Here is a 16497-nt window from a genome sequence, read left to right as displayed (position 1 = left end):
CTTCCGTGAAAGAAAGGATCCACTCCAACAGCGGAATGCGAGCTTGTTTCACCGCTAAAGAAAACAAAGGTCATGGACCCGTCTCTGAACCCCTGGAGATGCCGGTACACCACGAGTCTAAGACTCCGTGTCTTACCGCATTTAAATTACAGGGCTCAGCCGCCAAGAAGCACTCCAGGAATGTCGAATGTGAGCCTAAGCCTTTAACCGAGCACCGATCTACCAAGGAAAATACACGGAGATCGGGATGTGGATTCGTCCCAAGATGTGAAGATCTATGAAGACCTGATCCGCCGATACGGGTCAACAAGCAAAACCAGAATAGAGAATTACGCACTCTGACTGGCGTGGGAGGACGTCATTTATCCCATGAGCCTAGGGACCGCTGGCATCATGGGATTTGTAGTTTCCATCTATGAATTGATACAAGGAATGTGCCCTTGCCTGCAAATCCTGACACAACATTCCGTGATTCTAGGCAAATCACTTAATCTCCCTGTGCCTACCAAAAATGAATGTGTCCATCTGTAACGTAACTGGTGCTCATGTAAAGTGCTCTGATACCTTTGGGTCAAGTTCACGCTATATAAAACTCTATTTTTTTAAAGTGGCCTGCTAATAAAGGCAATTGACTGATCAAGGCCTTCTTCATTTAACTGTGACAACACTGCCCCAATCCCTTGTTCTGAAGCATCTGTCTGAACCACAAATTCCTTTGTGTAGTCAGGGGCCAGCAGCCAGTCAGAGTGTCCAAAGCCTTCTGACACTCTGGGGTCCAATCCACCTTTTTGGGCCTCTTCTTAAAAGTCAGTTCTGTAGGGGCCCCACACAGGTCCCATCATTTTGAATAAACCTTCTATAGTACCTATTCAGTCCAAGGAATGCCCTGACCTGAGTCCGGGTAACCGGAGCAGTCCATTCGAATATAGTTTGAATATTGGCCTGGAGAGGCTGTACATGGCCTCCACCTATCAGGTGGCCCAGGTGCACCACAGAACTTTGTCCTATTTGGCACTTACTTCCCTTAATAGTCAGGCCTGCCTGCTGCATGGCCTGAATCACTTCCCTCAGGTGGTTTACATGATCCCCAGGGAGAACTGTATACAGCTATTTCATCCAGATAAGCTGCACTGAAGTGTTCTAACCCAGACAAGACCCTGTTCACCAACCTCTGGAAGGTGGCAGGTGCATTCCTTAACCAAAAGGTCATTACCTTGAACTGATAATGTCCCTTTGGTGTGGAGAATGCTGACCTCTCCTTATCTCCATCTGTGAGGGCAATCTGCCCGTAACCTGAAGTCAAGTCAAAAGTACTCAGGTACTTAGCAGCCCCTAACCTGTCAATGGCTCATCAGCAATGGAAATAGGGTGAGCATCAGTCTTTGTGACTGCATTCAGTCCACTGTAGTCCACACAGAACCTTAAAACTCTTTTGCCCCCCCTCCCGGTATTAGGTTTGAGCTCCAGCACAACTGGACTGGCCCATTGACTTTCAGACGGTTCATTAACCCCCAACTCCAACATCTTAGCCACCTCAGCCTTAATGCTGGCTCTGACATGGTCAAACAACCTGTACAGTTTGTTTTTGATAGGTAGGCTGTCGCCAGTGTCAATGTGATGCACACACCTCTCAGTGATGCCTGGGGTCAAAGAGAACAGGCCAGAAAACTCCTCCAGCACCTGCTTGCAGTCTCTGTGCAGCTGGTATGTAAATTTGGGAGAGAGCACAACTCCCTCCACTGGCCCATCTTGCACATTATTAGAGAGGAGGTCGGGCACAGGCTCAGTTTCCTCCTCCACTCCCTCATCAGTGACCAGTAACATGGTCATCTCTGCCATGAGGGTTTCGGGGTGTGCCAAGGTCAACCAGATAGGTAACCTCACACTTCTTTTCTAAGATTGGATAGGGCCCACTCCACTTGTCATGGAGGGCCCTGGGAGCCCCAGGCTCCAACACCCACACCAACTGCCCAGTAGTATATTCAGGCATAGTAGACTTCTGATCATACCAGTGCTTCAGGAGCTCCTGGCTGGCCTCCAGTTTTCTGCTTGCCTTATACATGTACTCTGCCATTCTTCATCTCAGGCCTAGCACCTAGTCTAACACTTTGCCCTTTTCTGCTTTTTACAAGCTTCTCCAAAGACTCTCTGAGCAGGCACAAAGGCCCCCTCACAGGGAGTCCAAAGAACAACTCAAAAGGACTGAACTCAACCCCTTTCCGTGGAACCTCCCTGTGTGCAAACAGTAGGCATGGAAGGAGAAATTCCTATCTCTTCCTGAGTTTCTCAGACAACCCATTGATCATGCCCTTCAGGGTCTTGTTGAACCTCTATACCAGACCATTTGTCTCGGGGTGATAGGAGGTGATGAACTTGTAGTTAACACCACACTCATCCCACATGGCAGTCAGATAGTTGAACAGAAAGTTTATGCCCCTATCTGATACTACCTCTTTCGATAAACCCACTCTGGTGAACACACAAAGCAGTGCTCTAGACACTGCAGGAGCATCTATGGTTTTAAGAGGTATTGCTTTAGGGTACCTAGTGGCATGTCCAGCACCGCCAACATGTACCTATTCCCTGAAGCAGTAGGTGGGCCAGGGGACCAACAATGTCCATCCCCACCCTTTCAAAAGGAAACCCAACCACTGCCAGTGGTATTAGGGTTTGCCTGTGTCTTGCCACCTGCCTTGCCACTTGCTGGACACGTGAAAAGGAGCTACAAAACTCATTTATCTTTTCAAACATATGGGACCAGTAGAAATGGTTGATCAACCAGTCCCAAGTCTTTGTCCCAAATGTCCTGCCAAGGGGATATCATGACCGAAGGTCAGGATGAACTCTCTGTAACTCTGGTGCACCACCAACCTCCTGGTGCCCCCCTCCTTGAGGTTTCTGGCCTCAGTATAAAGCAGTCCATCTTCCCAGTAGATTCTGTGAAACCCACTTTCATCTTCCTCCTCTTGCTTAGAAGCAATCGCCCTCAAGCTCTCAAGGGTGGGACAGTCTCTCTGTCCCTTACTTACCTCCTCTCTGGAGGGTCCTCCTGCTCCTGTCAGTTCTGCCAAATCTGACAGCCATGACAGGGATGGAGTCCCTCCCTCAGAGTCCAGATCCTCCCCATCAGGGTTAGATTCCTCCTGCATCTTGGAGTTCCCTGGGCTGGCTAACCAGGCCCGGTAACCGTGTCCTTGAATGCTTGGCCCTTTGTTCCACGGTCCAAGTGTCCAGCCTTTCGTTGCTGGATAGGCTGTGACCTAGGCACAACACATACCCACTCAGGGCAGGGTGCTCCAATATTTTCATAGGTAGACCTCTCACCCCCTCTGACCACTCATATGCTTCGAGATCATTGCTTAGTAAACACTGGATTGGGAGCACAGGAGACACAGCTACCTTCATAGAGCCTATCACACCTCCCCATTCAAAATCCACCACAGCCATAGGATGGAGTTTGGTAGTGCTGTCTGCATAGGTCACTTGGTGAAACTCACCAGGTAGCAACCTCTCCTGAGGCACCAGCATCTCCAGGACCATAGTTACACTAGCCCCTGTGTCTCTGATAGCCTCCACCTCAGCCCCATTAACTTTGGGCCACTGCCTGTACTAATCCATGTTTGGAGGTAACGCAACAAGGGTTGCAATATTCACCCTACCCAGGGACACTAAAATTGCTTCTACCACCTGCCTACCCCTCTTTGGGGCACCACTCACCACCCCCACACTTACACTGGCAATTCCTTGGGATGACCCCTTACTGGGAGGCTTCTTGGTGCAGACAGCATCTCCCTTTTTCTGCCCTCGCTGGTTACAGTCAAAGCACTAACCCACCAATGAGGGAAACTAGAACCTAACATTGTTTCCTTGATACCCCGACCCTTTGAATTTAGGTTAGCTAGGGCCACCCCTTCTTGTTCAGGTTGCTGTGGGTCTTTGGAGGACTCCTTCTGTTTTTGACCTTCTTTTCCCTGGGCTTTCCCCTGTGGAGGGACCTGTCCTCCTTTCTTCTGGTCACCCCTCTGGTTTTGTGTGGAAACCTGGGTTCTCACCCACTCATCAGATGCCTTGACTAGGTCTTTAGGACTAGAGAGCTTTGAGTCCACTAGGCACTGGCATAACTTCTCTTCAGCACAATGAGTCAAAATGTGTTCTCTCAAAAACAAATTATACAATCCCTCATATGTGCCAACATTGTTACCAACAATCCAGCCTTTCAGCGCCTTTTGTGAGATGACCACAAAGTATACCTATGACTTTGTACTCACTTTCTGGGTTTCTCTGAACTTCACCCTGTACTGTTCTGGAGTTAAGCCAAATTTCTCACCTAAAAATTGCCTCATGTGAGCATAGGAATTCTCCTTCTCTCGCTGCAGGGTCAGGAGCCTATACTGTCAAGCCACTGGAATCAGTTCCCACAAGAGGGAACCCCAATGCTTGGGGTGGACCCCCACATTTCAAGGGCCCTTTCAAATGCGTTCAACTATTTGTCAATGTCGTCCTCCTCTAGGTACCTGGGTACTATACCCTTGGGTACTTTGGGAACAAATCCACCACCCTTGGACATCTGAAACTCTTCAGTATTTTACCTGCCACCATTTATTTTCATTGCCTCCTCCCTCTTCCACTTCTTCTCAGCCAATTCCAGTTTCCTCTGCTCCAAAGTTATTAAAGCTAGTTGGGCCTCAAGTTGTCTCCCTGCAAGGGACAGTGGTAGTTCCTGAGTAGGGGGCCATTTCCCCTCTCACCATGTGGAATCATATGGCTAACACTGAAGAAATGGGAAGAAGCACCATCCTCACCCTCTTCTTAGGAGAGATTGGGGGGTGCACCCTCCACCTCCCCTTGAATCTTCTCAGCTACCCCAGCCCAGGCCCTAAGGGACTTAAGCAACCCTGCCGTCCTAATTTTGTTGGAAGCAGACAGCCTCCCAAGCCTACACTGCTCCTTAAGATCAGCCATCCTGCACTTAGGCAGTTTAGCCAGGTCTAGCTCCATGGTTCCTTAGTTGTGGGTCACAACAACTAGCACAACAAACTTAGAACAATTTTGGAAAAATCAAAACAATGGATTAAAAACAGTTTAGTCCAAATTCCAAAAATCAAACTCAAATGTTTTGTTCTAAGGCAATTTCGTGGATTTTTTAAATTTTAATTCAGTTTACTGAAAGGTGTACTTTTTAAACACAAGTCTTCATCCACACCGCTGAACATCAAAATGTTGGAAAGTAACTTATTAGTAGTAAATATATATTGACCACTGGCAATAAGGCTACTAACACGGTCTAAGGCTCAGTATAGGGCTAAGAAAATTATTCACATGCTCAACCCAGGATAGCTTGGCTGCAAGAAGGTAGGCTTAACTTCAAAGACAGGTATGTAAAGCATTTTAACACTCCAAGGGCCATATGCATGAACATATTTTCCCATAGACACAGAATAGGCAAAACCCTTTGATGCATCTGGCCCCAAGTCAGTAAATAAGACAAAACACACAATAAAAATACAACAATTTATAAAAATAGGAAATATTTTTATCTTTAAAATGACACCAAAACGAAAAAAAATCCAATGTAGGGAATCGGAGATATGAATTTTTAAAGATTTAGCACTATACAACACATTGCAACCTATAGCGCCTATTGGGACATCTGGTCGCACTAGACCAGGACACAGTCAAAGTTTCAGGCCGACCGTGATGGAGCCCTGCGCAGCTACCGCTCTCTGTAGGTCTCAGTCAAAGTTTTTACTTTCTTACTTAGAAACTTTTCTGGAGCTTTTCTTCCCGGGGTCCCTTGAAACTCTCAGCCAGGATTCAGTGAGGGTTCACCGGATTGCCTTGCGACGATCTCCTGGTAAAACCTACGGAAGTCAGCCCTCCGGAGCTTTCCAGCAGGATGAACCAGAGATCCAGGCCAGCTCGCGGTTGAAGGTGGGCGGCTTGACTCTTGCGGTTGGTCCCGGTCCCCTTTTCTAAGTCCCTCGATGCTTTTCACCAGGCCGGATTTGGTGAGGGTTCACCAGCTTGTGTTTCCACCAACTCCGGGTCAAACTCTGGAAGTCGGACATAATCTAACCTACTGTGACCTCACCCGCAGTCTTTGTAGTAAGTGTGCCCAAAGAAAGACGTTTGAAATGTAAATTATTTAGACTATTTGGCTAAAATGGCTACACCCTGCTATACCTGTACTCTTGCTTATCATGAATCAAATCTGGCCAGAGAAAGGTCAGACCATGCATTACATGTGAAGCAGAAACAGCATCTAAATTCAGGAGTCCTGAACTGCTTCCATGAAATTCTGTTTTTTGTCCTTGACGATCCACATCAATGTGGAGGGGAGAGTAGCAGCCAAGTGCTCAAGGAAGTGACTCTGCAATGCTACTTCAGGAGCACCAAAAGACAACTAGTAAGACACTGAAGGCGATACACACTTTCAGGTCTCAGTCATGTGAAGTATTTCATATGCAATGAATTAGAAATAAAATCAATGTGATGTAAACAAGAGGAGTTGTCTGTTGTGACTAATTAAAACATGTAAACATGAGTCCGTCTTACCATCATACCCTCTCTCTTTATCTTTGTCTAAACCCTTGTACTTAAGCTTAAGTGTCTGTGCACTATGTGACCCTGGCACACAATCCCACACCCTAGCTAGACACTAGGCACTCTTTGTTGAAGAAGCTTTATGGTCTTTCAAATATAGGCACATGTTTGAACATAACCTCATGGCATAATGACACTGAAACAGTAAGTTAAAAAAGATCTTTCACACAGTGACGAGTAAGTATGCTTAATAATGCAATAGCAGTCAGTGCAAAGTCACTGAGTGAAAGGAAGCAATAGAAGGCTCCATGGGATATCCCTCCTTGTCACTGTGGCCCTCATGTCTTCATCTTTTGTCTTTATCTTTTCAAACGAATGCATTATGGTAGTTATAGTCTTGGCCGAGCTGATTGAATTCAGGCACCAAAATACAACAGATTGTTGAATGAGGCCTGGCACTCAACACCGTATGTTCCAGTGACAGAAAACCACATCATCTCCCTACTAAAGGCTGTAGGTTTGGCCTCACAACAAAACAGTACAACCCGTGCAAGCTGACTGGCTGCAGGACTCAGACACTGCGAGGCATGTCTTAAAGGATGGTTGTTTTGAGGACAGTTGGTGTTCTTTTTTTTTTTTTTTTTTACATTTTTTATTGGTATTTTGAATGAGAGAAAAAGTAAATGCATTCCAGTAATATTTGATGGTACATACAAATTGACTCAGTCGCGTATATAATAATTCACTAATGGACACATCACAGCAGTAGAGGCTCATGCTGACTCTAATTCATGGGTAGTCAGTACACAATGCATCTCGCACCCAGTCTTTTATTTTTGCATAGTCAGTCACTTGTTTCTGACTATGATTCTGCGAGCGGGAGTTCACATATATTTCCACGGTAGGTATTCCATCCTCCCCACACCCGCGTCCATTTTTTGGGACAGTCTCTGTGTATATAAACTGATTTCTCCACAATCATTGCACTGTCCATATCGTTGCACCACTGGCGCAGGGTAGGGGTTTGGTGGGATCCCCAGTGCTGCGCAATATTATGCTTTGCTAATATCATGTCCATTGTCACCCAATCCTGTGCTGTGTGGTTGAGTTCTGTGGGTTCCCACACATTTAAGAAGGCTAGTTGGTGTTCTTGATGTTAACGACTAATGCGCTCTTGTTGTCTACTAACCACAGCAGAGTGGGGAACAGCCATTACAACGCGGTTTTTACCACGCGCAGCTTTTACATCGCATGCGTTACAACGCATGCGATGTTACAACGCAATGCCATTACAACGCAAGTCTTTACATCGACTTGCGCTAGATGGCGTGCTAACATTACAAATAGTGTAGTTTACTATCCCAACACCTTCCCTACTGTTACGTGGACTGGAGTTGGAATAGTAAATTACACTTTTCTAATGTTAGCACGCCATCTAGTGCAAGTCGATGTAAAGACTTGCGTTGTAATGGCATAGCGTTGTAACATCGCATGCGTTGTAACGCATGCGATGTAACTGCACGCGTTGTATTGACACGCGTTGTAATGTCATACATCCCAGCAGAGTGAAGTGGAGTGAGTACATAACTGCAGCCAGAGGAAGCCTGCTGATGATGTATTTTTGTGGCCCACAGGAACTACTGGCTGCTCACCCTCCTGGAGGTTGGAGGAGATGGCTTCGACATGACCAGGTAAAGCTCCATCTATTGCGCTGCATCCCACCACTTCCCCCCAGGTCCATCTGGCTGATCATATGATTTCAAGAGAGTTTACGTTTAGCCGGTTACAGAATAATCGATTTCATGTACATATTTTTTATAGTCTATCAACTTTACTTACCACAAACAAGGAGGTCCTATGTGTATAGATTTATGAAATCCAATTACAGTACCTTGCTCCTTTTGAAGTTCACCCAACACAAATGCTTCAAAATAGCTGATGTTATTGATTCGACCTTCGGATGTAACAATGTCATCATCACATGTTTTTGACATCTATTTCGAATTTCACTGTAATATATCAATAACAAGTTAATGTTTAGCAGCTAATCAATCACCAAAAGGCAGCAGGATTATAGAGGGCTGTGGATTAAACAGTAAAATACAAAGATACAATGAAAATCAACTTTCAAATAAAGCACACATTCCTTTCACATTTCTTTAACTCTTGATGTAGTTTCATTACGCTTGCAATATTCTAGTATTGTCAACAGGCTTTCTCTAGTTAAGTAAAGGGAGGAATTTGAAGGACCTAATCTTCAGGTTGAAAACCTAAAAAGATTCTGAGCAGACTCCCAGAACCATCTGGCTGTACAAACAAAAACGCGCAAACGTTTTACTTACAAAGAGAACCCAAGCCATACAGATTTTAGCTGTATGTTGGCCGCGGTTTTGTTTTTTCCTTGTATGGGAACCCGGCTTTACCCCCGCTTTTATTTATTTTTTATGTCTCGCTGAGTCAGCGCTCATGCGCTGCTCGGAGAGACTTTAGTAGGTGAGTTTTCAAAGTGCTGCTTGAACTCAGAGCCACCTTTGTTCTGTACTTCTACAGGAAAATGCCATCTCTGCCATGGCTCATTTGAAACTATTAATTCCTTGTGCTCCTTCAAAGATCACCACACACCTCCACCTTCACCTGACTCTGCCTCTTTTAAGTCCCCCTACCACTTCCACAGATAGATCACCGCATCATCCACTTTGAGTGGCTACCTGCTGGAGCTAAGGAAGAACTACGATCAGCCCTGTGCTCACATCCATCGTCAACATCTTGATCGAAACCTCAACTTTCCCGGATAACTGTAAGCACGCAAAAGTCATTGCCTTCCTTAAGAAACCATCAGCCGACCCAAGTGAACTCAGCAACTACCATCGCACAGTTCCCATTCCGAGCCAAGGTCCTGTAGAAGGCCATCAACAAGCAACTCTCCAGCCATATAGAATCTCGCCAACTACTGGATAGCAAGCCATCGAGCTTCTGGATCAACTACAGCACCAAAACAACCCTCATCATGGCTACAGACGACATCCAGGCCATACTCAAAATAGAAGACATTGCAGCACTCATCCTGCTCAACCTCTCCGCAGCCTTTGACACCATCACTTACCACATATTTGCCTCAAGAATACATCACACAAGAACAAAATGACCATCACTAAAAAAGATAACCTCAGTTCTTACAAGCGGAACCCAGAGAGTAAGGCTCCAACCATACACATCGGAACCCAAGAAACTTATCTGCTTAGTCCCACATGGATCGTCACTCAGGCCAACTCTCTTCAACATATACACGACACCACTCGCAAACATCATCAGAGCCCAAGGGTTCAATGTCATCTGCTACGCCGAGGACACGCAACTCATCCTTTCCTTGACGGATGACTCCAACACCATCAAAAACAACTGAATGAGCAGCATGGCGACCTGGATAAAATATCTATGCTTGATGCTCAAGACAGACATTACGAAAGTTCTGATCTTCAGGAACAAGAATTCACCCTGGAATTCCTCTTGGTGGCCCAAACCTATTCCATCGGATCATGCCAAAAACCTAGGTCTCAACAAACTCACCATGGCATCACAGATTAATGCCATCACCTCCTCGTGTTTCCTCATAGTACAAATGCTGCGTAAAATCTTCAAGTGGCTTCCCTAGACAACCAGAAGCACTGTCACATAAGCCCTCATTATGAGCAGACTAGACTACGGCAACTCACTCTATGCCGGAATCTCAACCCACCTCATACAGAGACTCCGGACCATTCAGAATGCCATTCTTTCCGCGACAACCATTGTGCGTCTTCGCTTTACATTTTCTGCCTTGAAGAAGCCCCATGTTTGGGCGACACGCGTTGGCTGTGACTGTGGTTATACCGAATTATGGAATAAAGAACACTTGAACTGTACAAGTTTTGTGTGGACTCTACAATCAGCTATATACTGTATTGACACAGCGAATCCAGCTTTGTGTTGCCTCTCATACATTTATAAATATATGTTTAATTCATGGTCTTTTAAGCAGCTGGCCATTTGAGGTGGGCAATACCCTCACTACTGTATAGTGACATGTCTCGGCAGTGCATTCATGTTTAACCTAGCTGCTTTTTCTTCGTAATTGTTGACTACGGCAACTCACTCTATGCCGGAATCTCAACCCACCTCATACAGAGACTCCGGACCATTCAGAATGCCACCAACAGACTCATGCTCGACCTCCTACATCTCACTTCACCTCAGGCAGCTTCATTGGCTCCCCATCCAGAAACACAGTCAGTTAAAACTTCTCACCTAGGCATTCAAGGCTCTTCATAACATAGGACCTGCCTACCTCAACCACTGCTTACACTTCTACCATCCCACCAGACAGCTGTGTTCAGCATCACTCAAACTCGCAACACACCCTGCAAAGTCACCGAAGCGAGAACTGGAGGAAAGTTCATTTTCATACATGGCTGTGAAGATCTGGAACAACCTCCCCCAAACACATCAGGGCCTCCTCTTCACTTATTAAAATCCGCAGGAAGCTGAAGATATTACTTTTCAACTAACCCTGCAGTAGATCGAAGACACAGCCAGGTATAAGCTTGTCCTACTCACCTGCTCAATGCCTACCCTTGTGGGTGATAAGTGCGCTTAACAAATCAGCATAACATAACGTAACATTCACCACTTTCGCCTCTCCAATCCTGTCCTGGTCAAGTGTCAACAGTTCCATATTTCAGTGGATCTTGCCACTGTGTCCTGTTACTTTCGAGCAATGCTGACATTTACAGTGACACCTCCAACTTGTCCGTAATGTTGACCCTCAATTCCATTGTTTCCCAAACACGTTATCAGCCTTTAGAGGAGCAGAATAGAATTGATAAAAAAACAATTCTCTTCTGATGCTTATAGGCCCCGAATAAGGCTATTAAAAAATCAAGAGCGATCTCCTTAGGAACGTGTGTTACGAAATTTGCAATTCCACTTTTGCGTCTTTAAAAGTGTTAAAGACCTCACAGCGGCTGACTCTAACCATGCTTCAATTCCTGCTCTGAAAATCCTGTGAAACAATCTAATTTCCTTTTTGAAACTACTGAGTCCATTAGAGCAACCTTTGTTCTAGTACTGGTTCAGCCTCTATTCTTAGTTACGGTAGGTCTATCCTCCTCCTTCTTCTTCTTGCACAGGGTTCTCCCTCGCATCCGGGCTCTGCTAATATTCTTACAGTTGCAGCATCCGCAATCGCCTCAATGCTGATCAACCGTTGATAGTTTTCTCTGGAGATCAGTGCTGTCCCTGAAGCCAGGAAACTGGTGATGGTCCTGTCCTCACTCTCTTTAAAATGGCCATCTTCCCGGCACTGTCATTATTTCCAAAACATCTAAGATGATTCAAAGAATGATTACTGCAAAGCTGCAATCCTGCAGTGAAAACACAGATGCTGCTCGAACCAGCTCTAGTGTCATTCTGCCCAAGCAGTGTCACCCATAGTTTTGAATTTCTCTTCTGCTTTTGACTCTGCTAAGGGCAGTGTGCTTGATTGTCCCACCTCAGTTATGACTGAGGCTGAGACCACCTCCACTGCACCACTTTGTTCCAATTTTAGACTTCGCCTTTGCGGAGTTACTAAGGGCCAAAATGTTGTGCTAAGACTTTGGCCACTCTGATACAATCCCATAGTTGGGCTGTTTTATGCTGTGCTAATGAAACCTAGCTCCATGTCCGATTAGACAGGAATACGTTGTCTACTTGTTTCACTTCATTCGAATGTCCTTCAGTAATTGGCACATGCATGAGCCACAATTACCCAAAAAATTGAACTAAAAATAGGATCAGTCTCTAAGGAGTAGTCCTAAGCACAGTAAACAGGCAACTGGGGGACATTCTTTTATCATGCCCAACTCCTTTGCCTACTGGTAATTTAAAAATCATGGTAATCACTTTGGTTCTGGCCTTACGCTCAAAGCTCAGATCAGCCAGCTCATGTCCACATGTTTTCCTTGTTAAAGAGCTTAAAGAAAAATCCTAACATTGCTTCTTCCAAGCAGTCGTAAAATGATTGCTTAAGTCATAATCACATTTTGTCTTCACTATGCCAGTTTCATCTACATCTGCCTTCCTTATTACTCTCTCTGGTCTGTTTATACATTATTAAGAATGCACTGCACAACTGCTTTCAAGTGCGCCTTGCAGTAGTTCAATTCATACACACCAGGTGGGTCTGCACTGGCTATTGAATGAATACCGTGTAAATGCATGTGACTGTCACTACTTGTTGTTCTGGTCCACTCTTCATACAATTGTTCTTCAAGAAATACAGCCCTGTTTGTGTAATTTGCTCTTCCTACATCCTTCTTCTGATGATTCCTTATTTGTGTTGTTGCCAAAACTTACTGCAAGCTCCGAAACTATCTAATGTTTTTCAGGATACCGACAACCAAGTCATGTTCAGGAAACATACCATGGTATGTCTGTTCTCCCTTTTCATTAGTGAAATCTTGTTCCTGAACCAGCAATCAAAGCACTGGGTACCTGTTGAGGGCACCGTGGACTTTATAAAATGACTGCATGCTGGTGCAATCAACATAGGGGCATATTGGCAGTTGGTGGGAGGAGCATGGTTGTTTGTTCTCAGGGACATCAAAGACTATATACGAGGGGCCCACACCATCTACGTGTGACATCTCGGAGAGGTCGGTGCCCTCTAAGTGCTCACATCGCCTGCTGAAAGCTGGACAGCGCTGTGTGAGCTTGGAACTAGAAAATCGTGCCTGGAAAACCAAAGTGCCAAGTGAAGAGCTCAAGAAGTTGCCTGCATCTGTGGTGAAGGGGTTCCTGTACTGCAGAACCCCTTGGCTTCCATAAGCATCTTGTTCGTGGAGAGCAAATTCACCGGTTTCGGGATCTAGAATGGTCCGCTTCGTCGACTGTGCCACATTTCTCTTGTGCGCCACGGCAACTGTATGCTCATTGCATGCTTTGTCCTAGTCATTGGTTGCGACCGTCGGAGGTGGGGGACGCACCCATTGCAGAGACTCATTCTATCTCGTGATGATTTGCAGAACTTGCGCCTGTGTGGGGGACCGAAACTGTCTCCTAAGGTCATAAGACTGACCTCCTGTTAAGACTACAGGGACTCATAAGACTGACCTCCTGTTAAGACTACAGGGACTCATAAGACTGACCTCCTGTTAAGACTACAGGGACTCATAAGACTGACCTCCTGTTAAGACTACAGGGACACAGCAAGCTACAAGAGTCCTGCTGACCAGTGGAAACGGGTCCTGAAGTTGACCCTGCTGTTGAACCTGTCTGACACCTTGTGAGTCCCTATGTGCCGCACCTGAGGTCTTGGGGGGCTTTAGACGTCAACTCCATTGGTTGACTGGGACTTAAAAGGACTAAAGTCAGAAGGTAAAATCTTTTGCCCAGAACAAAGACCTGTCTGTTTTCAGCCCACGCTGTATTTGTTTTTTTCTTCTGTGCTTTGGTGCTTTTCTGCTGGTTTTGTCATCTCTGTGATTATCACTGGGAAGCCACTTAATGGGGCAGCTGTATACTTTAGTAATCTTTTTAACATAACATAAGAGCAGAAAACAGGGGAGGTTGATAGTTCTGCAGGATAGAGGGGAGGGAGTAGGAGAACACAGAAGTGACAAGGGGCACAAAATAAGCTAATACTGAAAATGAAAGGATGGAGGATGTTGAGACATGTGGCAGGTAGGGCAAGGCATGACCATAAATAGAGGAGAGAAATGAGGGATTGGGGGATATTACTCAAGAAAGAATTGAGAGAAAGATTTTGATCAGGAAGGAGGTGGGGGAGGAAGAGGATAATGGAGGAGGATTGAGAATGCAGAAGATGAAAATACAAAATAAATATATACAGCAACCCTACCACATATGTTAGCAATTACTGCAAGGTGTACTCAAGCGACAAGTGAATATACACTGTATAATACAACCCACAAGAAGGTGTCTGTTGTCCCAAGTACAAGGTTTAAAGGCAGAAATCTTATTGTCTTGTGTGATAATAGGTAAATCAGTACATATTATAGAACTGTACACTTGTGCTACCTAGAGCTGAGCTCTTAAACAGTTCCCTTGGGTTGGAAATCAACTCACATGAAGAGTGTGAATAAATGGGGCATGAGTTATTTGTTTTGGCAAAGATCGCATTTTGTATCACATCAGTAGCGGGCAGCTCACCCATCTCTTGTTTTATCCTTGAATTCTGGGCCTGTAGTCCTGAGTTCAAGGCAAAACAAATTGCAATTACTCATATTGAAAGACCAGGACTAGGTGAGCTGCTTGTACCTCAGGGCAACTTCATAGATGTGTTATGGCTAGTAACAGAAAATGAAGGTTATCGGGGAACATGAATGTGACAAAGATGTGAGGGAGAAGCAAAACAAATCTTTTAATTACTAGACTGATGAAAATTAATCATGGAGCAGGAGATTCCAGGAGTTTGTGTCAATACTGTTGCAGGCACAATATCAGATGTGGGATTTCAGAATGAGAATTATTGTATCCTAAAAGAAGGATAGCAATGCTTCTCAGTGGCTGTGCGTAAGCGAGGGGGGGCTAGTTAGATGGTTGTGCGTAGGATGGCTAGTGGCACTTCCTTAACACATAAAGTCCATTATTAGAGAAAGATCCTCTGCTGTGTCTTGGAATAACAAAGTTTTATCCCTCTCCAGTTTTACCACAATGGCATCCAGTTCAGCGAACAGGACCATCTTCATTGACTCTGTGATCCAGTCTTTGCGTTCCTTCAAATTTGATGAGATTGATCTGCACTTTCAGTACCCAGGGTCAGGGGTCAGTCCCCCGGAAGACAAACACAGGTTCACGCTCCTGGTGCAAGTAAGAACCTGACATGCATCGCAAGTGTCTCTGTGTCCACTAGCCACTAGCAAATTGTATCATGGAAGCAAGTGATACATTTAGTGACATATCAGTGTCAGAAACCAAATATTCAATATAACCTGAACTGAATGTCTGATATAAATGGTACAAAGGGATCGATATAACCAAAACCCAAAGTTGAACTTTTATATAAAATTTTGTATATGAAAATATTTCAACGTAAACAAAGTGTAAACAAAACTGACAAATTAATAAAAACAACAACGAAAGTTCAGTTTAAACTACAGCAGTATTTGACTTTAAAGAAAACAAGATTTCCAATGTAAAAAAAAAAAAAAATCAAAACGTGCCCACACATGTTCAATATAAAAACAAATAACAACTCAATATAACCAATATAAAACAATATCAACAATACTTGAACTGGTCAGCTTCTGTGCACGCCTCCGGCACCCTATACCTCACACATCTGAGCCCTCTACACCCAGGTTAGAGTCCTTGAGATGCGGCATCTAGATGCAGATACATTAGGGCACTGTTCTGCCGCTGCACGTAACTTAAGAGGGGCGGGAAGTGTAAACCCAGTGCTTACTTACATACACACATTCCTCTGTCTCCGAAATTTAAATGGTAATGGTTTCCCCTAGGAAATGCTGGCAGCTTTTCAATTTGAATCTGCAAAGAGCGGAATTCCTCGCCTGATGGTCACCGCAGCTGTCTGCCCAGAAGGCCACCATCAAGGCTGGCTATGAAATAGCCGAGCTGTCGCAGTGAGTGGGATGGGATGGGATCAGATGGCCAGCTCTGGACTTAGAAACCATTTGGGTAGACCTGAACGTTCTTCCCGTGGTGCCAGTACACTTTGGTGCTTGTAGGAGGGTTCTGCTAATTAAACTAAGTTGACAACCTTTCAAGATAAACTTTCTGTAGGATATTTTAGGGTTCTGTGATAAAAATGTGTTATATACCGATTTCTCAGAATTAAATATTAACTTGTGCAGCTACTATATATTATGTGCATATATTGTTATAGCTTGAGGTCATGATTATACCACGAAAGCTGGGGCCCGGATACACTGATCACTACTGATTTCGCCCGAGGCC

General features: G+C 44.9%; 1 pseudogene; it reads left to right on the top strand.

The window, feature by feature from the left end:
• The window catches only part of LOC146870815 (acidic mammalian chitinase-like), an 87699-nt pseudogene that overhangs the window by 60917 nt on the left and 10285 nt on the right, over window positions 1-16497 (top strand).

The sequence above is a fragment of the Triturus cristatus genome, chromosome 1_1 (genome assembly GCF_964204655.1).
Source record: "Triturus cristatus chromosome 1_1, aTriCri1.1, whole genome shotgun sequence".
In the NCBI taxonomy this organism is placed as follows: domain Eukaryota; kingdom Metazoa; phylum Chordata; class Amphibia; order Caudata; family Salamandridae; genus Triturus; species Triturus cristatus.
Note: the sequence above shows the minus strand (reverse complement) of the source record. Positions and strands in the feature narration are given on the sequence as shown.